This window comes from Mirounga leonina, unplaced genomic scaffold, assembly GCF_011800145.1.
Source record: "Mirounga leonina isolate KUSES-001 unplaced genomic scaffold, KU_Mleo_1.0 Mir_114, whole genome shotgun sequence".
NCBI lineage: Eukaryota > Metazoa > Chordata > Mammalia > Carnivora > Phocidae > Mirounga > Mirounga leonina.
The window spans coordinates 1,341,410-1,368,495 of record NW_023270265.1 but is presented as its reverse complement, the minus strand read 5'-3'; the positions used below and the strand labels follow the sequence as shown (position 1 = coordinate 1,368,495).

Below are 27,086 nucleotides of genomic sequence, written 5' to 3'. Positions count from 1 at the left end.
CTAATTATGTGACCCTGAACCTTAGTTCTTCTCATCTGTAAAATGAATGAGTTATACAACATACAAGGTAAGGCACTTCCAACTCTAAAAGTCTATGAATTTATGAATATAAATATCAACAGATATTTAGGAAAATGTCTCAACTATATGTGATATCTCAAGGAAGTGGGCCTACTTTTAATGCTATAGGGCCTTGTCCATCAATTCCTTTATATTTATTTAGGTTTGAAAATCAACCTCTTTCATTTTTCACACTTGGTTTCTGGAAGATACACAGTAGTGAATAACTTAGGAAGTGGGTGGCTGCTATTAATAATTTCCCTGCTTCCTTTGTTCTTAAATGCTGATAAAACACAGGTAATAGGATTCAGGAAAAAGTAAAATCAGATTCTGTGTTTTGCATAAGAGCAAGAGAATGTTACTGCTCTTGGGAAAAACATGGCTGAAACACTTAAAGGTAAAGGATTATGATGTGTGACACTGTCAAATGGATCAAGAAATAATAAAATTCATGTATGTGTGTGCACACCCACAGGGAGAGAGAGAGAGGAGATAAAGCAAATGTGGCAAAATATTAATAACTGATGAATCTAGGTGAAGAGCATAAGACTATACGTTGTACTCTTTCTGTAATTTTTTGTAGGTTTGAAATTTTTTCCAAATAGAAGTTGAGAAAAAAATTAACATAAACATATTATCTACCAACCCCAAAATGCCCTGTTGTATTCTCTCTTTCTTAAAGTAGAATACAGATTTATTTATTTTTCTGTAACCTTTACAATGCAAGAGGAAAGTTAGGTTAGAAGGGGAAAAAATAATTATCTAGAAGATTATAAAGAAGTGTAAGTGCAACTTACACTACCATGTTGCTTCTTTATTTTGTCTTTTGGTTACAGACTTGCTTAATTTTCTTCCTAGCTAAGGATAAAATAAAAGGGGGAAAGAAGTGGTGAGAAGTTGCCTCATATCTTCCTTATATTAATGAAGTAAACAATTTTAAGCCAAAAGTAGGCCTTGTATGATTTTCAGTTTTGCTCTAGCTTTAGCTAATAATGAAAAAGAGTGTGGTTACCACTCACAAATATAAATAACTACAGGCCTTTTTTATTCCCCTGCAAGGAGAGGGATACAACAGCTGCTATAAAAATCACTCTCCACCCTCCCATGTGCTATGTAATTGTAATAGACTTATACCATGAGAAGATCAAAACATAAAAAGAGAAAGAGCAAAGCAGTTGGTTTTGTTTCAAAATTCCTTTTCCATTTACTGTAAGTTACTTTACCGAATTAAAAACAAAATAAATACACTGCCTGCATTTCTAACATAACTGTCCTGCTTAATTGTAAATCTCAATCCAAAATACCAGTAATAGACTCATGTACTAGCTGACTGCTAATATTCCTTCAGTCCCTCCAGACTTTCTCCAACAGGAATACCATAAGAACAATAAATCCATCTTCAATTAATTAGATTTAAAACACATTAGTTAAGTTTTGTCTTTAACACTCTGGCCTCATACAAATACACAGATTTTGATAAACTTTCCTCCTTTTATCTATGTATACAGAAGGGGATTTATTTTAATTTGCTTAATTTTTAAAAATATCCTTAACAAAGCCATTCTAGGGTGTAACTTCAGATAATGAACACATTACTTAAAATTAATACAAAAGAATAGTAGTCATTAAAAGTCTTAGTGCAGTACAAAGGGTAAGATCAAATAAGATAGTTGAGATGATTTTCATATATAATTCAAAACTGTAAATACTCAACCCAGAATGGTCCTCATCCCACATTCTCTGACTCCAGCTGATCTCTCCATCTGTTTAGGGATCACATGGGAACCAATCTCTTAGCAAACAATCCTAGTCATAACTTTACACAGTCTGAGAGACTGACAGAGCCTTATCTATATATAGAGAGATCCCTGATACACGATCACTACCATCCTCTTCATTTTCTAAGCATGCACAGGGTCCAATTTTTCAAATTATTTTATTTATCCTTGGTTAGTTCTACAAAGAATTTGAGGCAACTACAACACAAACATTTATGATAAAATGGTGGCTAATTTTTTAAAATTTGAAATCAAAATTAAAAAAACTAGGACCAAGAAAACAAAATACTAGAAAACAAAGATTGGGGACCATTAAAACTTCACAACTGCTAAATTAAGTTCCAAATTAAACCTCTGGTAGCCAGAATAATGGCCCCCTAAATGTCCATGCCCTAATCTCTGGAATTTGCGGGCATATACATGGCAAGGGGAAATTAAGGTTGTAGATGGAATTAAGGATGCCAAAAAGTGGAATCTAAGATAGGGAGATTATCTGAATAAAATCAGTGTTATCACAGGGGACTTCACAGAGTCAGAGCAAGATGTGGCTATGCAGGACAAGGCAGTTGTTGGAAAGACTGAGGAAGATTCTACCCAATGTAGCTAGAGGAAGGAGGCCAAGGCAAGTATGTAGCTTCTGGAAACTGAAAAAGCAGGTTCTCCCTTGGAGCCTCCAGAAAGGAACACTGCTTTGCTGACACCTTGGTGTTAGCTCAGTGAGGCCTGTATTTATTTCTAACCTATTGAACTGTAAGATAAAAAATTTATGTTGTTTTAAGCCACGAAGTTTGTGGTAATTTGTTAGAGCAACAATAGAAAACTATTACAGCCTCCTAGCTCCCAAGACTAATTCTCATTAATAGAAGGGAGGAAACATAACAATTTGTCAGGAAAGGCAAAATATTTTCTAAATCAAAGTTCTAAAAGAAATTTCTCATGCGGCGCTTTACATAGGAGGCTCTGAGTAAGAACAGTGGATACACAGGTTCTCAGTAATATTCTGGATATTACACAAGAAATTTCACATGATTTTTTCTTACATTATTCTTTTCTTACATTAGTCTTTATCATCTTAAAATACAAGTGAGTAAAGTCAATCTTTGAGGGAGTAAAATAATATAAACCAAGTTTGGATTTTTTGGGCACAGTCAGCCTGATTTGAAGAGATTATAACTTGGAACAGCATAAATATTATGGGTAATTAAGTGTAATAATTCATGTAATAAAGTTCATTCAGAATTAAAAACTATTAATACATTGATACTGGGTAAATCCCACAATTTAAGAATTATAGAAGGATAAGCAAATTTACAAGGATAAGCAAAATTATAGACTGCATAAGGAAAAAGAAACATACATGTGTTATTTTACTTTTGTAAAAGTATAATATATTCAACATACTCAAATATTAAATATTAAAATATTAATTTTATACGGGAAAGATTTATGGGAATGATTTATGGCAATTATCTCTGGTAAGAAAGGATTTTGGGATTGGGGATGGGAACAAAGTCAGCTTTAACTTTATTATATTGTCTATTGCTTATTTTCCCTCTCACTTTTTTTTTAGTATATGTGCTGCCAAAGTAAGCACAATATATTATTTTCTTAGTAAAAGAGATCTGATAAAATAGGACAAAATGTGAATATTTAAATTAAGGGTATAATTCTCTGTAATTTTGTTTACAAAATTTCCAAATTAAAAAGAAAGAAAGAAGACTATCTTTTTTATAGTCTTTGACAAACACCATTTCTCCAGTTAGGCTTTTCATGGGTGCTGGAAAGAACACTGAAGATTTTATGTTCTGATAAAGGCCTGGACTTTATACGAATGGAACCATACAGCATTTATTAATTTGAGTTTTGCTTTTGTTGTTCAACACTATATGTATTAGATTCATCCATACTGTTGAGTTGACCTTGCTGCATATCTATGTATCCATTATATGAACCTATTGTGTGAATATTCCAAAATGGACATTTGGACTATTTCCAGATTTGGCTAAAAATGCTGATGAACATTCTTCTTCTTTTTTTTTTTTAAGAGAGGGAGAGAGAAAAGGGGGTAATGGTAAAGAGAGAATCTTATGCAGGCTTGGTGCTGAGCATGGAGCCCCACTTGGGGCTTGATCTCACAACCCAGAGACTGTGACCTGAGCCCGTGATCTGAGCTGAAATCAAGAGTCAGATGCTTAATCAACTGAGCCACGCAGGCGCTCCTATATGTCTTTTGGTACAGTTAGGTATGCACGTCTTTTGGGTATAACTAGGAGTAGAATTGCTGGGTCATAGGATATGCATATGTTCAGCCTTAACAGATATTACCAGTTTTTAAAGGGGTGGGTGCCAAGTTACACATCTATCAGTGTTTAAGAGTTCCAGATACTCTACATTCTTGGTATTGTCAGTTTTGTTAAGTTTGGGCCATTCCGGTAGATGTGGAGGTTATCTCCTTGTAGTTTTATCCCTTGATGATTAATGACATTGAGATCCTCTTCATATATTTACTGACCATTTAGATATCCTCTCGTGAATAACAATTCAAGTCTCTTGCTCACCTTTTTGTCAGACTCTTTTTTTCTCATTATTAAATTTCTTAATATAGTTGAGATATGAGCCCTTTGTCAGACAGATGTATTGCTAGTATCTTTTTTCACCCAGTACCTAATGGTATCTTGATGAACAAAAAAATTTTAATGTAGTCTAATTAGCAATCTTTTCCCTTATGGCTAGCACTATTTTTATCCTGTTTAAGAAATCTTCTCCTACTCCAAGGTCATGAAGATATTCTCCTGGGTTTTCTTTAATAAGTTTTAATGTTTTACCTTTCCCATTTATGTCTACATTTTACCTAGAAGTTTGCTTTTGTGTGTGTGTGGGGGGGTTCTGATACACGTTGAGGTCAAGATAAAATTTACTTTTATTTTTTTCATATGGTACCAAATTGATCCACCATCATGTATTGGAAAGACCATCTTTTCTCCACGGAATTGAGATGAGCATTTGTTCTAAGTCAGGTGTATAGGTCTGTTTCTGTACTTTCTACTTTGTTCCATTTGTCTATTTACCCTTGCACTAATTCTGCACTATCTTAATTACTATAGCTTTACACAGTATGCACAGATTTATATAGTTTTATACTGTATATAAAACTTTGTATATCTTTATACAGTCTTAATACCAAATAGTATAAATTTTTCAGTTTTGTTTTTCTTCAAGATCGTCTTGACTATGCTTAGCCCTCTGCATTTCCTTATACATTTTAGAATCAGTTTGTTAATTCTCCCAAAAAAATTCTTCCTGGTGTTACATTGAATATATAGATCAATTTGGGGAGAACTGATAATTAAACAATGTTGAGTCTCTCAATACTTTAACATGGTCTATTCCTCCATTCACTTGGGTCGTCTTTGTGATTTTTCTCTGTAAAGGTCTGGCATATCTTTCATTTATTACTAGGTATTTTTATGTTATTTATTTTATGTTATTTGATTTTATGGTAAAGAGTATAATTTTTCAAATTTCATTTTCTAATTGGTGGCATATAGAGATACAACTAGTTTTTTTAGAGACTGTACTAAAGTATAATATGCATCAGAAAAGAATATCCTAAGTGTTACACTTTGGTGAATTTTTACAAACTGATCACAAGCATACAACCAATTTTTGTATACTGACTTCATTTCTAGCAACCGTGCAGTGTTCACATATTTTTTTTTAAAAGATTTTATTTATTTGACAGAGAGAGAGAGACAGCCAGAGAGGGAACACAAGCAGAGGGAGTAGGAGAGGGAGAAGCAGGCTTCCCGCAGAGCAGGAAGCCCGTCACAGCGCTCGATCCCAGGACCCCAGGATCATGACCTGAGCCGAAAGCAGACGCTTAACGGCTGAGCCACCCAAGCGCCCCTTATTTTAATATTTTATCTGTAGACTCTTTTGGATTTTGATGTAAACAATCACATCACCTGCAAATAAAACGGTTTTGGATCTTCCTGTCCAGAACTGAGACCTATTAAGGGAATTCCCATCTACTCCTAGTTTGCTGAGAGAGTTGTTTTTAGTTTTTCATTTTTGTTTTTTTTTCTTTTTTGGTTGTTGCTTGTTTGCTTTTTGGAGGATGTTTGTACCTATCTTTAAGAAGAAGATGGTCGGGGCGCCTGGGTGGCTCAGTCGTTAAGCATCTGCCTTCAGCTCAGGTCATGCTCTCAGGGTCCTGGGATCGAGCCCTGCATCGGGCTCCCTGCTCAGCGGAAAGCCTGCTTCTCCCTCTCCCACTCCCCCTGCTTGTGTTCCCTCTCTCACTGTGTCTCTCTCTCTCAAATAAATAAATAAAATCTTAAAGAAAAAAAAAAAAAGAAGATGGTCTATGGTTTCCCTTTCTTATAATGTGCTTGTTGGCTACCAAACAAGTTATAAAGTATGCCCATTTTTTATATCCTCTGGAAGAGTTTAAGATAGCTATTATTTCTTCTTTAAATGTTTTAAAGAATTGATCACTGGCACAATATCTGGGCCTGGAGTTTTCTATGTGGGAAGGCTTTAATTATAAATTAGATTTTTTTTTTTTAAGGTTTTATTTATTTGAGAGAGAGCGAGAGAGAGCACGAGCAGGGGGGTAGGGGTGGGGGTGGAGAGGGAGAAGCAGGCTCCCTGCCAAGCAGGGAGCCCAACGTGGGGATCAATCCCAGGACTCTGGGATCATGACCTGAGCAGAAGGCAGATGCTTAACTGACTGAACCACTCAGGCACCCCTAAATTAGATTTATTTTATAGATATGAGACCAATCAGATTTTGTATTTCTTCTAGGATGGATTTCACTGGTTTTTGTTTTTTTTTTGGGGGGGGGTTGCCTTTTTTTTAAATAACAGCAGTATTGACATATAATACATATGCCATATAATTTGCCTCTTTGAAATATACAATTCAGTGGTTTTTTAAATATATACATAGAGTTGGGAAACAACCATCACCACAATCAGTTTTAGAACATTTTCATTATCCCCAAAACTCTGTACTTAGCAGTAATTTCCTGTTACTCCTGACCTCCAACCCCTGACAATCACAAATCTACCTTTTGTCTCTATGAATTTGCCTATGGTGGACCCTTCATATAACTGAAATCATAAAATATATGGTATTTTGTTACCAGCTTCTTTCACTTAACATAATCTTTTCAGGGTTCATCTATGTTTTAGCATGTATCAGTACTCCATTCCTTCTTGTTGCCAAATGATATTCCATTGTATGGATATATGATATTTTGTTTACCTATTCATCTGTCTGATCTGTCAAATCAGATATCTGAGTTGTTTCTACTTTTTGGTTATTATGAATAATGTTAATATGAACATTTGTGTATATTTTTGTGTGGACATATGTTTACATTTCCCTTAGGTAGTTAACTAGAAGTAAAATTATGAGATCATATGGGAACTCTCTGACATTTTGAGGAATTGCCAAACTGTTTTATAAAGTGGCTGTACCATTTTACACCCCCACCAGGGTTCCAATTTCTCTATATCCTCGCCCATACTTACTACCTTCTTTATTATAGCCACCTGAGTGATGTTAAGGGGTATTTCACTGTGGCTTTGATTTCTATTTCTCTGATAACCAGTAATGTTGAGCATCTTTTTTTGTGCTTACTAGCTATCATATCTTTGTTAGAGAAATGTCTATTCAGATACTTTGATCATTTTTTAATTAGTTGTTTTTTTATTATTGAGTTTAGTGTTGGTTTTGTTAAATTATGTTATTCTAGGAATTTGTCCATTTCATGTGAAGTTTAAAAATTACTGGCATAAAGTTGTTCAGAATACCCTCCTATCTTTTCCATCTTTTTAATGGCTGTAGGATGTGTAGTGATATTCCCTTTTTCTGTTCCCGATATTGGTAAATTAGTTCTACTTTTGTTCTTAATCTGTTAGTTTGAATTTTAATTTCTCCTTTGATGTAGTTCTCAAATATTGGAAGATTTTCCAGTGAAACTGTTATAATTCCCAGCTTAATTCCACTATGGTTAATGAACATACTTTGTATGATTTCAGTCTTTTGAAATTTATTAATTTATGGCCTAGCTTATGGTCAATTTTGGAAAATGTTCTATGTGCATTTGAAAATAGCCAAGTATCGATAGTTGTGGTGTTGCCAGAGGCTTTTAATACCAGCTGAGTTAAAGTTGACATTTTTTGGAGACAATTAAGGGCTTAACTGTTTCTTGCTTGACTGGAGAGCTATGTACCTCTGCAAAGTCAAAACCTTCAAGAAACTGTTGTGAGGAAATTTCCAAATAGAATATGCTACTACCCTAAATCCCATGGAGTTGAAGTCAAAGCAGAAAAGCATATTTGTTTGCGTTTCCTTCTGGTGAGAAGGATCAATTTCATGTTAAGAACCCAACCATGCATATTAATTCTTATTAAGACTAGAAACAAAGGTTGGACTGGGTTGTTTTTACTCTCTAGGGTTATTTAACTAATTGGTTTTTAAACCAGTTTCCTAGAAAGAATATATATTCTTCAAAAAGCTTGATAACTCATAATAAACACCAGATGAAATTTAAAATTAGCTAACTACTTCACTTCATTTTACATGAAGGGAGCACTTCATTAGGAAACTACCAATCTTGTATTTCATGCAGGCCTTGGGGACCAAATGTTCTGGTTTAAAACAATTTTAAACCCTTATAAACTTTTTACTCTTTGATTTTCATCATAGATCTTTGTTCCCTTTCTACTCTTGTTTCCTGCAATATAGGAGCCCATCGCGTCTCCTAGACAGGAGTAATGATCACAATGAAGTCAGAAAATTAAAAATGGGACAATGCTTTAGCGATAAAAAACAAAAATCAATTTCAGTTGGCAGAATGGACAATGAATCTAGGCATAGAATTTGATGTACAAAGTTCAAGTCCTGGTCTCAATACTGAGTTGCTCTAAGGTAGATGATTGTGTGAAATCTAGTATCATGTCCCCATTTGAAAAAAAAACAGAAAAGGAATGTGTAGAGGATGTGGTAAGGAATCACTACTGACCAAAACACTGTGAAACTTCATTTATTATCTCATTAAAAATCCTAGCCAAATGGATGAATAAGAAATTCAAAGGAGATATCTACTTGATCATTTGCCAGCAAAATATTAAGTAATTCCGTATTATGCCTCTCTTTCAAAGCAAAGCTTGAGTAATTGTGACAAATAATCACCTAACGTCTGCCCTCCAGCTAACATAAGCATGAAGTCAAAAGTAAAACTGAGATACCAAAAATATTTCCTTCCAACAATTAAGCTGGGCAGTTCATGAGTATAGCTTGTCTAGTAGAAGAATAAGAAAAATTATTAAGAATCAAATTTACAGCTCTCACGATAATGGCACATAATATCTTATTTCTTACTGACAAAATTTTGTACAAATGTTAGCAAGCAATAGCATCAAAAACATGAGGTATGGAAACATCTATTACATATATGCACAACACAAATCAAATATTCTTTGAAGCACAAAAGGTACATACATATCTTTTGAAAGATTCTCTTTGATAAAAGACGCCCATTTTAAGCATGATTACTACTTCCTGCCTAGTAACAGATATGTACTACTCAAATTCAGAGAATAAATGGCACTTTTCCTTCATACTTATCTTCAAGAGGAAAAAATGTATTTATCTTTCAGATGCGCAGAAAAAACATTTTTCCTTACGTAAACAGTACCATCTAATTGTGATATGTTTGTGTCAAAGTTAAATTCCTTGAGTGTAATAATTACATTATAATTATGTAAAGGAATGTTTTTATTAAAAAATGTTTTTATTCTTAGGAGACACATACTGAATTTTTCATGGATGAAGAGTCAATGATGTCTCAAAAGGCTCAGTGGGAAAACAAAATATACACTGGCAAAATATTAACAATTAGTGAATCTAGGTAAAGATGTCCATTGTACTATACTTTCAAATTTTCTGTATATTTGAAATTTTTCAAAATAAAAGGTTAAAAAGCAAAGCATTTATTAAAAATCCCAAAATGCTGAGGTTAATGGGTTACTACAGACCAGGGAACTGCAAGTGCTAAATACTTAGAATATTTTAAGTTCCTTGAATGAAAAAAACTTTCCTCTCTAACTTCTTTTATTTATTTTGGCATTTTTATACTTAGTATACTGGTGTCTAAACTTACTGATGAGTATTTACTATGTTAGGGTAAAAGAAATAGTGGGAAATAGGAGTCACAATTAATGAAAGGACTAACAACTTTTATCTTAACATTGTGTGTGTGTTTCTTAGTCTTCCCTAAAACCCTTGCCTAAAAAAACAGATGCTTAATTTTGGGACACTCTGAGATCTTCAATACTCCAAAGCTAACCTAGGTAGAGGAGAGAGGGAAAGTAAGAAATTTCTTGATGATAAAAGTCAAATAGGTGCTGCAAGATTCACGCTGGGTTATTTTCTTGGTCAAAACACTGCAATACCTAAATGGGGGCCTAGTGATGACAGATTGGCAGTGGTTCAGGAGGTTTACTACCACCCCCACATCCTCGAACGGGGGGGTCTCAGTATTTCCCTCTGTGTTTCTATATGAAACACAATGTTAATCCTTAACCTCTATCTTTTATTAAATAACTATGCAAAAAGGTACCACAGGTTTCAAATACATAAAAGAGACAGATTTGTGTATAGGCCTAATAAAAATGGTTTTCTTTCCTCCTTTCTTTCTCTATTGCCACTCTCTCTTCTCACCAAAATGGCAGACTTACTGTGAAAGCTATCTCCTCCAAGCTTTTCAGTTGAACTACATATGACTTGCAACTTGTAAGGCCTATCCTCGTTTACCCCAATTTGTCAAATGATGAGAATTGATCTAAATCCCTCTCTGCTGTTCATTTTTAAAGATGCTGGTTATAGTTAGGAGCCAGACACTATTCTCCATGGGGTTCTCTCACCAAATTTTCAAATGGCATCTGACAAAATACCTTTTATCTTTTTTTTTTAAAGATTTATTTATTTATTTGATAGAGAGAACAAGAGACAGCATGGGGGAGGGGGCAGAGGGAGAGAGAGAATCTCAAGCAGACTCCCCACTGAGCGCAGAGCCCAATGTGGGGCTCTATCTCACAACCCTGAGATCATTACCTGAGCCAAATTCAAGAGTCAGATGCTTAATCGACTGAGCCACCCAGGTGCCTCAAAATACTTTGTATCTTTTTCTACCTTTCCCAGCAGAAGAAAAGTATTATAGAGACATGACAGAGTCAAAACCGGTATCTGTTTATACAGTGAATTAATGTTCCTATAAAAAGAAGGATTAAGAGTATTAAGAGGTAGAAGTTACTTTTATTTCTAGTGTATGACTTTCAGTGCCAATATGTTTAAGTGTCATTGAATAGCATCATTTAGATAATGCTCTGAGTGAATGCTTTCTATGGCTTGACAACACAAGCTCTTTGAGGATGGCCAGAATATCACATTCCCCCTCTTTGAATTCAACACTACTAAATAATTTACAAATTGATCTTCAGTAACAACTGCAATAAATAAAAGCTGGTCAATTCTACAATCAGGGTGTGTTAAAGGAGTTCAAGTTTCTAAAATGGACATAATCATAGAAATCAGAAGGCCAAAGGAAAACGTTAGTGGTTTCTAGGAACAGTACTTTTGATATTATCTTCATAGAGTAAGTTAGCAAAACGCTGTGAATATCATTATTACCACAACAGAGGAATCATGGTTTGCTCACTCTTAGCCTATCCCCTCCTACTAATCATTCTACATCTGAAACACATGAAATTCTGAAAAGTCACAGAAGAGGACGATGACCTAGATTACCAGGAGGAACTTTTCATTCTAAATCACAATCCTGTAATATACCCAGAACAGCTGCTCAATTATGAGCTGTTTTAAGTCTTTCAAGTTCTCTGCTCCATTATTGTCCTATCATCTAATTCTTTTCCAAGAGGGAAGTTGAACACTTGTCCATTTTGCCTGTTTTCAAAGAGTTATTTTCCATTCTACAAAATTCTAAAAGAACAAAGCAAGTCAAAATATTACCCACATTTAGAGATTAGAGTTACGACTTGACTGCATCTTATTAAAGTACTTAGTACAGGCAAGGCACTCAATAAACGTTAATTCTCTTTGGGAAAGAATTTCAGAGCCCACTGTATTAACCAAGTCCATTAAAATCTCTCTCTACTACTCTCCCCCTATCACTTAATAATACAAAATAATATACTTCCAATTTTTTCTCTACTATTCCAACTAGACTGCAAACCCTTTGAAAAATGCAGAAACAGTGTCATGTACTTCTTTCAGTGTTCATATACAGTAACTACTTTATAATTGTAATGTGACAGACAGCAATAATTCTAATATCCAAGGCCAGTGCCTATTGCAAGTGACACCTAAAGAAGAGATTCAAATGCTTATCCAAAATAGTATTAGGTTTCCTTATAAACTATGAACAAGCCAGCATACCTCAGGCTATTGTTAAGGTAAAGTCGATAAAACCAAACAATATTGGCACTCTGCAGGGAAAGGTTATGTGATGAGATGGAATGAGCTACGACTAAAGAGTTCTATTACTGTATTGTGTAAACGGTGGCAGTTAGAAGGGTAAGAAACAAACATATCTTAGGCAGTATACCTCAAAGATAAAAACTTAGTCACCATAATTATTTTGCATGTAATGTATATACACAGGGTATTTGCTTTGCAATAGAGAGGCAACAGAGTAACCAAAGTTGAAGGGAGAGAACCAATGTAAGACTATTTTTCTGGGTGCTTCTGAGTTAAACTGATTTGAGAGTGTATGCTGGGGCAGGAGGGTGAAGGAAACCAGCTACAATAAGTAAATGTACATTCACAGCAATGAAAAGAAATAGAAAAAAATATTGGTAATAAGTTTGCTGCATAACACTTTTTATTAATCAAACTGTTAAATGCAACTATTTAAATTATAACATTATGCTACCAATCCTCATCCCACTTTTACGGGTTTGCCTGGTTGCCCAGAAGATTTTTTATAGGGAAGCTCAGTAACTTCACCAGGTTATATTTTAGTTTTAATCATTCTGAATTAGCTAACTTAAAAGCACATACCAACTGGCTGTAAGGGAATACCCTTCGGTTACTGGAGTATAGGAAACCAGAGGAAATTTCCTTTTACTTAAATGACTATTAAAAGTTCTACTGTGCAACCAAATAAATCTCCTCTTATTTTTTGCTCATTCTAACACATCCTTACATGTTCTTTCTAGAGTATATTAAAAATTTCATTAAATTATCTGAAGAAAAAAATCTAAAATGTAAGACTTGCTAACGGGTGCTGCATATATGACACACTGGTCCCTAAGAGACCCCTCTAGAGTTAAGAAAAAAATTATGAAAAATACTATGAGATTGGAGCAATTTTTTAGCCATGTTCAACTCTAAGGTGCATTTATGATTCCTCACTATGAATGATGAAGAAAGGAGCACATTTATACTTCTGTCCATCCCCTTCCCCACCTATTTTTATAATATTGAGGTTTATAAATTTACAATTTATTTTGAAAGTATAATTTCCACTGAAGTATACAAATTCTGTAATGAAATGAATTTATTTTTTTAATTTTTTTATTTTTTAAAGATTTTATTTACTTATTTAAGACAGAGAATGAGAGAGAGCACATGAGAGGGGTTAGGGTCAGAGGGAGAAGCAGACTCCCTGCCGAGCAGAGAGCCCGATGCGGGACTCGATCCAGGGACTCCAGGATCATGACCTGAGCCGAAGGCAGTCGCCTAACCGACTGAGCCACCCAGGCGCCCCAATGAAATGAATTTAAATTTCTTATTAATCACATTGTTTTTGCCATGGCTTACTTCTGAATTCTTTATTCTGATTCATCTCTTGATTACGTCTATTTCACCATGATGTAATTTGCTTTAAAAGGTCTTACGGGTGTATGTTTGTTCAGCTTTTCCACGCTAGTGTACATCCATGCATGCATTGTATTTATGCTTCAAGTACTTGGCTGGTTAAAAAATCTCAGGTGAAACCTCAGGACGAGGTAGGATTCCTCCATTGTTTTCTAACACTGGACCTACTTTAGCTTCTTTCTAAACAAGAGACAAGTTCTATCCCTATCCCACTACTTAGATGTCTACAGAATTCTTTTTTTAAGTTAATAATTTGACTAGGATATGCCTTGATATCAGTTCTTGTACATCAGTTGTTCCTAGGCCATAGGGTAGTCATTTTGATTCAAGGTTTTATTTCAGGAAAAATTTTCTTCTATTGTTAACTTTAAATGTATTTTTAGTTCCATTTGTTGTTTTCATCAAGAACAGAGGTCGGCAAACTATGAGCAAGTAAAATCCAGCCCCAAACCTGTTTTTGTACATAAAGTTTTACTGGAACACAGCCATAGTGTCTATAGATGCTTCTGCACTACAAAGGGCAGAGCTGACCAGCCGCAACAGAAACTGCAATGACGGCAAAGCCTAAAATATTTACTATCTGGCCCTTTACAGAAAAAGTCTGCTGACCCCATGCTTGTATCTCCTTTGGTTTCCCTTATCTTCTTCTCTAATTTTTATATGTTCTTATTTAATGTTATATAATTTCCTCAAGCCTCTCAGCCATGTCTGATTACATTTACTCTCTTCTTAAAATTTCTAATGCGGTTTTCATTACTCTAATTGCTTTTCTTTTTTCTCTTGTATTTCTTTCCTGAGGTTTGCCCACTGACATTTCATCTCCTTCTACTGTCCTATTACCTCTTCTTAACATTTATGTTGGAGAGGTTTTAAAAAATCATACTGTATTTTCTGTAACAGATCATGTCTATCATTTCTTTGTGTCTATGAGACCTTTTGGAACTCCAATAAAGCCTCACCGGTTAGACTTTTTAAAGTAATGTAACACTTTGAGAGAAACCAGTACATTGCTTGGGTTTCCCAGGAGAGGTTCAGCATCCTCCCACATGCAGAGTAGATTTCACAGTATATAGCAAGTTAAACTTCACTGTTTCTAATTTGGGCTTAGCCTTGTGCCTAATTTCACTAATGATGGACTTCTTTTCTATTTTCCTTGTCTTTTTGTTTTTAGTGAGTTTCAAAGGAGAAGCGAAGAGCAAAAACGGTCTTCACTCTGCTACCTTTAACTGAAGTCTCCTCCTGACACATTATATTTTAAGATGAGCTAATCTTCAAAGAAATAAATTATAAGCTTGACAGGTTTGAATGCATCAGGTAATGAAAGAAAAAAAAATCCAGCATCAGCAGTGTGAAAGAATTGCTTAGAAGACGACTGTGCCAGGAACAACATTTGTTTGGAGCTCTGTTTGAGCAGCCGTGCCAAATCAGTTGTGAGACTTGGATTAAAAGTAGCTGCAGAATGCTGTACTATAAAACTTCCACAGCATGTTTACAATTAAGTTTAGGATTAGGATTAGCAGTTTCACCTGAATATCACTTTATAAAGTCCCTTTTGCACTCTTCCATTTGATTTAGCACTCATTTGTCGACATACATGTGTATAATTGCATTTCTTTTTTCATCACTTGCCACTCCAGATGAAATATCCCCTCCAATTTTAGGAGGTTAGATTAGGTGATTTTTTTTTTTTAAGATTTTATTTATTTATTTGAGACAGAGAGAATGAGAGACAGAGCACATGAGAGGGGGTGAGGGTCAGAGGGAGAAGCAGGCTCCCTGCCGAGCAGGGAGCCCGATGCGGGACTCGATCCCGGGACTCCAGGATCATGACCTGAGCCGAAAGCAGTTGCTTAACCAACTGAGCCACCCAGGCGCCCAGATTAGGTGATTTTTAAGGCTTAAAATTCTTTGGGTCTAGATATTAAAATATCATGCTGTTAGTTATGATACACACTGTTCAGTATAAAGCTGAATTATATTTTTTAAAATATTTTATTTATTTATTTATTTGAGAGAGAGAGAAGGGGAGGGCAGAGGGAGAGGGAGAGAGAGAATCTCAAGCAGACTCCGCACAAAGCCTGATGCAGGGCTCAATACCACTATCCCAAGATCATGACCTAAGCCAAAATCAAGAGTCAGACACTTAGCCCACTGAGCCACCCAAGCGCCCCTGAATTTTTTTTTTAAAGATTTTTTATTTATTTGAGAGAGAGAATGAGAGAGAGAGAGCACGAGAGGGGGGAGGGGCAGAGGGAGAAGCAGACTCCCCACCAAGCAGGGAGCCCGATGCGGGACTCGATCCCAGGACTCCGGGATCATGACCCGAGCCGAAGGCAGACGCTTAACCGACTGAGCCACCCAGGCGCCCGCGCCCCTGAGTTTTTAACACATCTATGTATACATCAAGGGACATAAAACAAATAGACTTACAGGTGATTAGTCTGTATAGTTTCCAAATTACTTACAGGAATCATGTATTATTTCACAATCAGAAAAAAAATCACAAAAATATGCTACATATTTAGCATATTTAGCATTTAGTACAGATAATCAAAAGATATGACAATCAAATTAAAAAACACTCTTACATTTCTTTCCCAAGTTTTGCCTGATTTTTTAATCACCTTCTGTAATTAAAGGTTTGGTTTTCTGCAGTCTTCAGAGTTGTTCACAGCTCTGTGTCTTACATCTTACTGCTGGTTGATGTCTTTGTGCATAAAAAGATCCTCTGTCTCTAAGTGTTAATATCCAAATTGGTGGTCAGCAGCTCTCACTAGCAGGCCATGGCTGGCTAGATCATTTGAATTTGTGTTACAATGGGTTCTACTCATCTTTGCTAAAAGCTGTCTCATTTCAGCTTCCTATTGGGAATCTGTTTGGATTCCCGACATGAGTCATCCTCAGTATATAAAAAAATCCAGAATGTGGGGCTGGGATAGTGAGCTAATAACTAGACTGTGTTCCAAGTGCTGGCAGCAGTGAGCCCTCATGCTATTTAATGTTTAGTACAGCTTAGAAATGACACTGATGAAAGTGATCCCGGAATCAGATGTGACAGTTAAAGCACATTTTGAATCTCCAAGTCTCAAAGATGACTAAATTGTCAAGTTGCAGATCTTAAGTTTGCTCAGGGGTTGGATGTCCTGCTCTGCCAATCTCCCACAGGAAACTAACAAACAGACAACATGTGCTCGCTTCGGCACATACTTCGGCATATACTAACAAACAGACAACATAAAACCCAAGAATTTGACAAAACATTATTTAAACCAGTAATGGGAAGAAAGCTTACTTCCTCCTTGCAACAATTTGCCCCAAATTGCAATGATAAGTTTAGTTTAGAGCATAGTTTCAATAATGAATACATCTTTAAAGATTACTCACTAGAGACCAAGTTCCTTTGCCCCTTCACATTCTGTATTCAACCTCTTAATCTCTTTATAAAATTCTGTTCTCTCTGGTCACTGGATCAGAGTTCCCTTTTCTTCCTTTTGTCCTGTCTCTTGCTCTGCCCACTGTCTCTACCTCAGGTCGATAATGAAGAAATCTTGAAATTTCAAATTAAAAGCATTAAACTTCCTATGCTAAAGAAAAAAAGCACTAAACACATCAAAAATGAATAGGTAAATATGGATTCGTTTTTTGTTTTTGTTTTTTTTTAAGATTTATTTATTGAGAGATGGCACCCGTTTTGGCAGGGCGGTGGGGGGGGGGACAGCGGGCGGGGATGGCAGAGAATGAGAGAATCTCAAGCAGACTCCCTTCTAAGCCTGAGCCCAATGTGGGGCTTGATCTCACAACCCTGAGATCATGACCTGAGATGAAATCAAGAGCTGGATGCTTAACCGACTGAGCCACCCAGGCGCCCCGTAAAATATGTTCTATATGGGAAATTGCCTTTAAATATATCTAGTACCTAAATGACAAGGAACACAATCTTGACTTAGTGAAATTTATTTTTTTCTGGGGAAGTAAGGCATATATACAGGGGGGTGCTTCAGGTTGTGTCTGTGATGAAGGACAAGACATCATTTAGAATTTTATAGGTACCAAAATAAGACTGAGAAGCCAATAGGGTCTTTTGGTAAACTCTGCAAAAAAAAAAAAAAAAAAAAAAAAAAAAAATTTTACATTATCTTGAGAAATTATCATTTGTCTTCAAGGATAAGTTGGTTAATATGAAACTTATTTTTCAAAAATCTAAACATCCTCATTACTCAATCCTTGAATACAGAGATAGAAAGCAATCATTAAACAATAAGCTCAAAGACAACTTATGCATTTTAATAAATAGCATGCCTCTGTATCAAACTAAACTGAGTTTGAGATTCCCTTCCCCCTGCTCTGACATTCTAATGCATTGATTGAGAGAACAGCAAACAAGGATTGGGTAGCAGCCTAGTCAAGAAAAGAAAATCCAGGGGCACCTGGGTGGCTCAGTCATTTGAGTGTCTGCCTTCCACTCGGGTCATGATCCCAGGGTCCTGGGATTGAGCCCCACGTCGGGCTCCCTGCTTGGCGGGGAGTCTGCTTCTCCCTCTCCCTCCCCCCAACTCTTTCTCTCTCTCTCTCTCAAATAAATAAAATCTTTAAGAAAAAAAAAAAAGAAAATCCATATGTAACAATAATCTGAATGACGTGCACTGATTTTACAGTACAAATCTTACTGAATGGCTTAATAAAAGATCAAGTCTACTGGTAGATCTCTACTACCCAAATAACTACAACAGGCACAAAAACATGCTTATCTCATAAAAATGCCAATTCAGTTCAGCAAAAAACATACATGTACACATGAACATATCAAGATGTCAACAAATGATATTTTGGCTCATTGATGCTACAATGCAAGTTTTCTTTAACATAATGACATTTTCTCAAAACCACCACCACTATAACAAAACTGAAAAGGCAATCTGGACTTAAATCTTATCATCCACTATTTTGTAGCCTATCTTTCCTATATTATAAATTATGCATTTTTGTTTTAAGAAACCATCAGTAAAAATCTGCGTCTAAACTCTCTTGTTTCAAACCGTGACCCCAAGGAGTCAAGTAATAAAGTGAACACTGAATAGATATTACTAAAAGCATGTTAACAGGTTTCTTACTTGGTGTAACCAAAAGAAATTACCATGTCGTTTCAGTATTGTCCCTCAGCATATCTAGGGTCTAACCTCCTTGCTTTACTATTTCTACTCAGTATAAGTCTTATTTTAGTTATGTTCTCTAGGGTCTCTCTCAACTTCCTTAATGGCCTAGACCCATTTTGCCAACCCTTACTTCTGGTAAGTCCATTCCATCAACTCCTGTCATAGGATGAAGCAAGGACTATAAAAAAGGGCAATATAATTGTGTTAAATGACATCACTACAAATTCATGTTATCCAACCTTAGCTAGATGGCCCTGAGGTCACAAATGGTTTTGAATCACAGCTCCCCCATTTACTAGCTTTGCGATTTTGAGCAAGTTCTTTACCTCAAACCTTAGTTTCTGCATCTATAAATCCAGATGTTGTGAGATGTCAAAGGACTAATGTATAAAAGCAATGACACTCAAAAACACTAAACAAACAAACAGAAAAACCTTGCTATTATTAATTACTCCTGCAATAGCCTCCAATCTTTTGTCCTTCTAATAAACCCACGAGAGTACACCAGTCATCCTTCTAAATAAAAACTGGTTGATACCATCCTCTCTTGAAAACACTTTCACTGGCTTTCCACAAAATTAACCAATCTCAGCTCTTCCTCAAGGTCTTGGAAGGATACTTCCTTCTAAAACATACCTAAAAAATGTGGATCATTAAAGGTTTATTTCCTTTTTCTAACAGCTGTCTATCCCATGAATATGAGGAATTCACCTGAAAATTTAACAAAAACTTTTGGACACTTCATTCTTGAGTCAAAATTATAAAATATTTTCTTGGGATTCTGCAAGGTTTCTGAAGTTTGTATTTCTGATGCCCAAGACTGCTCCTGCCTCACAAATTTCTATAGTATATTCATTTAATTTCAGGGCAGAGATTTGCCTCATTTGGCCGGTAATGAGCTCTGCATCATGAGCCAAAGACAAAAGAATCTGGCTAAGTTTCAGAAATTGCAGGTGGAAGAAAAGGTAAGCCAACTGCTAAATATAATGACGAAAGAAACATAATATCCATTACTGGTGGTGATATCTGATTGTAAAACATGACTATTCTTTAAATTCATGTTATTCTTTTCCTAAGTATTTCTTAGAGAAATCATCTATTTATCATCAAGTAAAATAAGTGTGTCTAAAGATTACTGCAAAGTTTCCTATTTCATGTTGCTTATTGACTAGACTGCATTTAAGTGATTTGCTTCTATTTGGAAAAATAATTAGATGTTTAAGTAAGTAAATGGAATCTGGTTAGGGATCAGTGATTTTAAGTTTTTTTTTTTTTATTTCATCACTTTTTCCTACTAGTAACTTATAAATACATGTTAATAGAATGTTATTTTATGAACTGTCCATGTTCCTGATGGAGAAAAGGGAAAAGGTTCTCAGCACCCTATCTTCTTTTGGCTATCCCTTAAAACATCCACTCAACACTTCAGTAAAAAGTCCAATGTCAGGTCTATTTTCTGAGCAAATCTTATGTGTGTGGGGAAGGGAGGGAAAGGAGACAGAGGGTATATGTATATATGGAGAGAGCAGTAAAAGGCAGAAAAACCAAAGTATTAGATTCACTATTCCAATAAACAATTTAAAACTGAGTTTCCTGGTAGCTAAACTTTGGGCTTTGATTATATTATGACGATTAGCCTCCTTTTTTAATAAAAATGACCAAAAAAAGAACTCTATAAAGTTGAGCAGATTTTATTTAGTTTTCCTGGCTTAGCCCACATCAAAGTTATTGGCTCCAAAGAAAAGCACCTTTCGTGGCTTGTTGTTGTTGTAAACATTTCAGAAAAAGTTCACCTCGCCCAGATGAGAAGTCATTAAAATATTAACAATAGGTAACATATTTCTCAAGATTCTCATTTAGGTTTTATTTCAGGTGATTGTGTTGTTAATGAGGAATTATTACAAAGTCTTCCCCCCTCCACTCCCTAAAGCTGAATCATCTTATCGTGGTATTTATTTATGGCCAAAGTCAGGTTTTAAACTCACCTAGATAGCCAAATAATAAATGAAAATGCTGCTCCTGTGTGTGAAAAGCAATACAATCATTATTGTTTCTCAACACCTTACCAGAGCAAAGGTCACTCTTTAGAGCTATAAAAAAGTGTAACCTAGATGAACTGGAGTAATGATATGAAACTCACCTCCACATTTCTGTCTTACACTGTGCTAGTGCAAAGAAGTTCTGTGCTGCCAAGTGACATCAGGATAGATGGGACAAAGCTTTTGTATCATTTCAAAAAGAAACAAACAATGGTAGGAGATTGAGTCATCACACCAACATATGTATGCTGAACTCACAAGAATCTGAGCAGTGGTAATCAGCGCCATAATCATATGTCAAGTTGGCCAGTTAATGTTAGTAAAACATTACCACATAAAATTAAGGCCACTTGAATTTTGCTAGTTTTATAATATGGTTTTATAGCGATATAGGAGCTAAGTGCTTCTCTGACCTTATTTTGTAGCTCTGTACCTCTTCACTCCATGGGTCCCAGCTCAATGCCACCTTCTACTTCCTCGAACTGGCCAAGTCTGCTCTGATCTTATGGTCTCTCATTAATTATTTGTCTCTGCCCGAAATATTCCTTCCATAGATTTTCAGATGATTGGCTCTTTCTTGTCAATCAGGTTTCATTAAACATCTCTCCTCAGAAGAGTCCTCCCTTTCCATCAATCTGAAGTAGCTCAAAGTGAACACAAGAATGTGAACACAAGACTCTATTTTATTCTTGCCACTTCTCACTGTGTGATTCTCTTAGTGATTTGTTTTTGTCCCTTTCCCTTCTGCCTACACCACCACTAGAACACAAGATCCATGACTGGTTCAACTATTTGTTCCTGTCCCCAACACCAGTGTAACTGGCACATCTTAGACATATTTGTTCAAATAATTACTGCGTATTAGAATGAATTAATGAATTAAAGGCTTCCACATACCTGCCTCAGCCCATTGCAGCCTAGTACCTGCCTATGTCTGGCTTCATCTCACATCAGCCTTCTCCTCACTCTGTACTTCAGTGCACACTGGTTGTTTGTAATTAGTTCAATTCTACATTCTCCTCTCTAGGCACAGGGTCTTTCCCCATCCAGTCTGTTTAGAGAAAGACCCCCGTTTATTCCTTCATCTGATTAATGCCTATTCATTTTGCAGATCTCATTCAATCACCCCCTTGTATAACCAGACTAGGTCAAATCCCCTTACCTAATGTTTGTTTGTTTTTAAAAAGTTTATTATTTTTTAAAAGATATTATTTATTTATTTGACAGAAAGAGACACAGCAAGAGATGGAACACAAGCAGGGGGAGTGGGAGAGGGAGAAGCAGGCTTCCCACCGAGCAGGGAGCCTGATCTGATGTGGGGCTCAATACCAGGACCCTGGGATCATGACCTGAGCTGAAGGCAGACGCCTAACGACTGAACCACCCAGGCGCCCCTATTTATTTATTTTTAAATAATCTTTACACCCAACATGGGGCTCAAACTCACCACCCCGACATCAAGAGTTGCATGGTCTTTTTCTGACTGAGCCAGCCATGCATCCCATTACCTAATGCTCTTCAAGTTTTTCATCTCTCTTTAAGCACTTAGGAAATTATAATTTTATATTTATTTTTTTAAAGTTTATTCATTTTTAAAAAATTATCTCTATACCCAATGTGGGGCGTGAACCTATGATCCCAAGATCAAGAGTTGCACGTTCTTCCAACTGAGCTGGCCCTGTAATTTTACATTTAATTGTGAGATTATTTGATTAATATCCCTTCCTTTACTGGACTGTAAGCTCCATGGAAGCAGGAATCATGTCACCTTTACAGGGCATGGCACAGGGATGCCTGGGTGGCTCAGAGGGTTAAGCATCTCCCTTCAGCTCAGGTCATGATCCCAGGGTCCTGGGATTGAGTCCCACATAGGGCTCCTTGCTCGGCGGGGAGTCTGCTTGTCCCTCTCCCTGCAGCTCCCCCTACTTGTGCGCTCCTTCTCTCTCTGACAAATACATAAAATCTTAAAAAAAAAAAAAAAGACTCATTACAGTGCGTGGCATATAATAGGTACTCAGTACGTACTTATTATATGTATAAATATCTGTGGAATGAAGAAGGAAAAGAAAACGTAAGAGAACTTTCCTTAATCTAAGTAAAAAGCTTTCTCATTGTATAGTTCTCATTTAAATGAAGGCTTATTCTGGGACTTAGAGTGGTTCTCGGGGTCTTTTTCTTTCTCTTTTTAAAGAAAATATTACATATCTAATATTACAAAAGAAAAACAGAAATTTGTTTTGGGACGTTAAAAGTTCCAAACTGGTATTTAAAATAATTCTTTTAAGTTTATTTATTTTAAGTAATCTCTACATCCAATGTGGCACTCTAACTCAGGACCCTGAGATCAAGAATTGCATGCTCTTCTGACTGAGTCAGCCAGGCACCACCCCAAATTGATATTTTTAAAGCAAAATCTCAACATCAAGTTTTTAGACTGCTTAAAAAAGTTAAACTGAAATTGGAGGGATAGTGCTAACAAAAGTAGAGATATGTAAACAATGTACCCTCTAATTGATACAATAGAAAATATATAGAATGTATTCTTGCCAAAAACTGAACTGGAATCTGACCTCACCTCTATATTTAATTAACAATGTGTAAGAATACAGGAGATATGGAAATATATGTTAAAAGATGCCACAAGGACTAGCAAATTCTTCTACAGTATAAAAGCCCTGATTTGTTCAACAAAAAAAGGGCAAGGATTCAAAAAAATGTAAGTGGAGATTCAGTTCTCATTGACACCTAGTCAAAATGGAAGTTCTCTTCTGTCAGAAATATATTCAGTAACACATGCATACAATTATAATGCACCATACCCTTTTTTGTTGTTCTGGGAAATAGCACAAAATAGAATTAATCAACACTCCTATTTGGAGTAATACTGAAATGAATGCATGTGTGTGTGAATTTACTTGTTTTGTTTGCATCCCAACTACCCACAAGAAAAAGCAAATTGCAATCAACCATGCTAAAGGAAAGACTAAATTAGCTTTTACCCTCTACAGAAAATTATCTTAGAAAATTGTCATATGAAGAAGGGATCTAAGAGTATGAAGACAAAAAATGTAGGAATAAAAAGTATTATAGAAGTGTGTCAGGCAGTTAATTAATAAAAAATGTATTTGTTGGCTTTTAAAATGTGTAAATTGGTGGAGCCCTTTTCTCATTCTAAATAAATATTCACTTACATTGCTAAAAAAAAAAAATGTGAGGGATGAGGAATTTACAGATTAAAACAGAATTTAATGTATGGTCCTCATTTAGATTCTGCTTCAAATGAACCAACTCTGGGGCACCTGGGTGGCTCAGTTGGTTAAGCATCTGCCTTCAGCTTGGGTCATGATCCTGGCGTTCTGGGATCCAGGCTCCCTGCTCAGCGGGAAGTCTGCTACTCCCTCGCTTTCTGCCCCTCCCCCTGCCCGTGTGCTCTCTTTCACTCCCCTCACTCTCTCAAAAAATAATCTTAAAAAAAAAAAAAGCAGGGATGCCTGGGTGGCTCAGTGGGTTAAGCATCTGCCTTCTGCTCAGGTCATGATCCCAGGGTCCTGGGACTGAGTCCCACACTGGGCTCCCTGCTCAGTGGGGAGTCTGCTTCTCCCTCTGACCCTCTTCCCTCTCGTGCTCTCTGTCTCTCATTCTCTCTTTCTCAAATAAATAAATAAAATCTTAAAAAAAAAACAATAAATGAACCAACTGCAATAAAACATTTATGGACAATTAGGAAAATTTGAATAATTACTAGTTATTTGATGATACTAAGAAAATATTGTTGACATTTTTAGATGTGTTGTGGTTATCCTTGTCAGAGAAATATATTGAAATATTTTTTGAAAATGGTATAATTTGTATAAAACAATCCTGTATTTGTGTGTTATGTGAAAGTAAATGGATAAGGGTAAAGATGAGATAAGACTGGCCACGTGGTTAATAAATGATTAAGATAGGTAACTGGTACATGGGATTCATTATTCTTCTATCATAAAAGTTTTAAATTTTCATGATTAAATATTAAGAATATAAAATGGAAGCTTAAGGTTATTTATTGGAGGATAGGAATTGAATAGATTTAGTGATTCTCTAAGAAAAGCCTTCAAAAACAAGCCCTTTTCAGAGTTTTTAACATGGATAGGTAAGTTAAATAGCAGAGGATGCTATGAAGAACAAACTTAACAACCCAGATTTGTGAGTTTGGATTTGTGTGTGTGTGTGTGTGTGTCAAATATTTGTTCATTCTTTCCACTTAGACATTATTAAATAAAAATTCTGCAGCTTTTGTAGGCTCGCTGAGTCTCTATTATAAAAGGCAAACAGGGGCGCCTGGGTGGCTCAGTTGGTTAAGCGACTGCCTTCGGCTCAGGTCATGATCCCGGAGTCCTGGGATCAAGTCCCACATCAGGCTCCCTGCTCAGCAGGGAGTCTTGCTTCTCCCTCTGACCCTCCCCCCTCTCATGTGCTCTCTCTCTCTCTCTCATTCTCTCTTTCAAATAAATAAAATCTTTAAAAAAAATAATAGTAAATAAATAAAAGGCAAACAGAAGATAGAGGAAAATGAGAGCCAACTAGATGAAGAAATACAGGAAAAATTAGAACTGCTAATTGATTCTGTGAAAAAGTGGTTTCTAAAACAAAGACACAAGCAGGAAAAAAGCATCTACTGTATAATCTGTATTGTCTACCACAACAACCTAAGTAAGAACAGATTACTCAGATGGAAAGACCCACCTAATTTTGCTCCTGAAAAGTATTCTGTTTTAAGCCTATCTTCTCTGACAATAAAACCCACAAAGAAGAAAGAGGGAGAAATAGAATATTATTCTAAGAGAAACACAGAAACAATGAGTCATGAATAACACAAATGAAATATACAATTCTCTTGGCATGCAGCCTGAAGGTTGTATGGGGAACAGAGCCACTGTTAATCGATTAAGGTGCAGTGAAAAGCTGCTCAATGCAATTATTTGGGAGTTATAAATATTTCAAAATAAATTTGAGTGGTCATGTTTTTGTAAAGGATTGAACAGATTTACCATATCACTTTTCATAGGCATTTACAGAATAAAGATATGTATATAAATATATTATTTTAATGTTCAAATGAAGGCATGAAACACAAAACAGAAAGTGAAGCTTTAAGGGTTATGCAAAGGAATCAATGTTGGGTTTTTGTTGTTGTTGTTTTGTTTTGTTTGCTTTTAAAAGCAAAAACTGAACAATGAAGATATATACATAATAAATATATTTGAGCAGGGTGGGCTCTGAGAACTGCGGCTATCCCACAGGCTAGAGCAACTGAGTACCTTTACCATAATTTTTCTTTTCACTCCATTTCTAATGAAGTTAAACATTTGTAGGCCTCACTTAGGGTCTTCCCAGTTTCACTAAAGGACCTTTAAGGTATTGTTCAGAAGCCCTGGTCAGAGCGGTTAGCTTTGTGTCACTCATAAACCTTTATCTTGATTTATATCAAGAAAACTCAAAGAGGCTTGATTTATATCTCAATTAAATACAAATTTATGTTTAAGTAGAAATGGGATTAACAAAATTTCTTTGTCTTATTTTTTATTCCTACTCTAGACTCACTCAAAATGCTGAAGGGGTGCCTGGGTGGCTCAGTTAGCTGGGCATCTGACTCTTGATTTCAGCTCAGGTCATGATGTCAGGGTTGTGAGACTGAGCCCCATGTTGGGCTCCATGCTGGCCATGGAGCCTGCTTGAGGATTCTCTCTCTCCCTCTTACTCTGCCTCTCCCCCAACCCATTCGTGTGCACCTGTGCACTCTCTCTCTTGCTCTCTCTCTAGGAAAGAAAGAAAGAGAGAGAGAGAGAGAGAGAGAAAGAAAGAAAGGGAGGGAGGGAGGGAGAAAGGAAGGAAGGAAGGAAGGGAAAGAAGAAAGAAAGAAAGAAAGAAAGAAAGAGAGAGAGAGAAAGGAAGGAAAGAAAGGAGGGAGGGAGGAAGGAAAGAAGGAAGAGAAAGAAAGAGAGAGAAAGAAAGGAAGGAAGAAAGGGAGGGAGGGAGGAGGAAGGAAGGAAGGAAGGAAGGAAGGAAGGAAGGAAGGAAGGAAGGAAGGAAGGAAAAGAAAGAAAGAAAGAAAAGAAAAAGAAAGAGAGAAAGAAAGGAAGGGAGGGAGGAAGGAAGGAAGGGA

At 36.1% G+C, this 27,086-nt stretch overlaps 1 protein-coding gene and 1 long non-coding RNA gene across 2 annotated transcripts in view; both read right to left on the bottom strand.

The window, feature by feature from the left end:
- Positions 1-27,086, bottom strand: part of MCU (mitochondrial calcium uniporter) — a 201,192-nt gene that overhangs the window by 59,263 nt on the left and 114,843 nt on the right. The gene's annotated exons all lie outside the window — the stretch shown is intronic.
- Positions 21,462-22,102, bottom strand: LOC118021533. Its single transcript, XR_004682214.1, has 2 exons — positions 21,777-22,102; positions 21,462-21,729 (listed from the first exon to the last, which is right to left on the bottom strand). It is a non-coding gene; the product is annotated as an uncharacterized LOC118021533 (long non-coding RNA).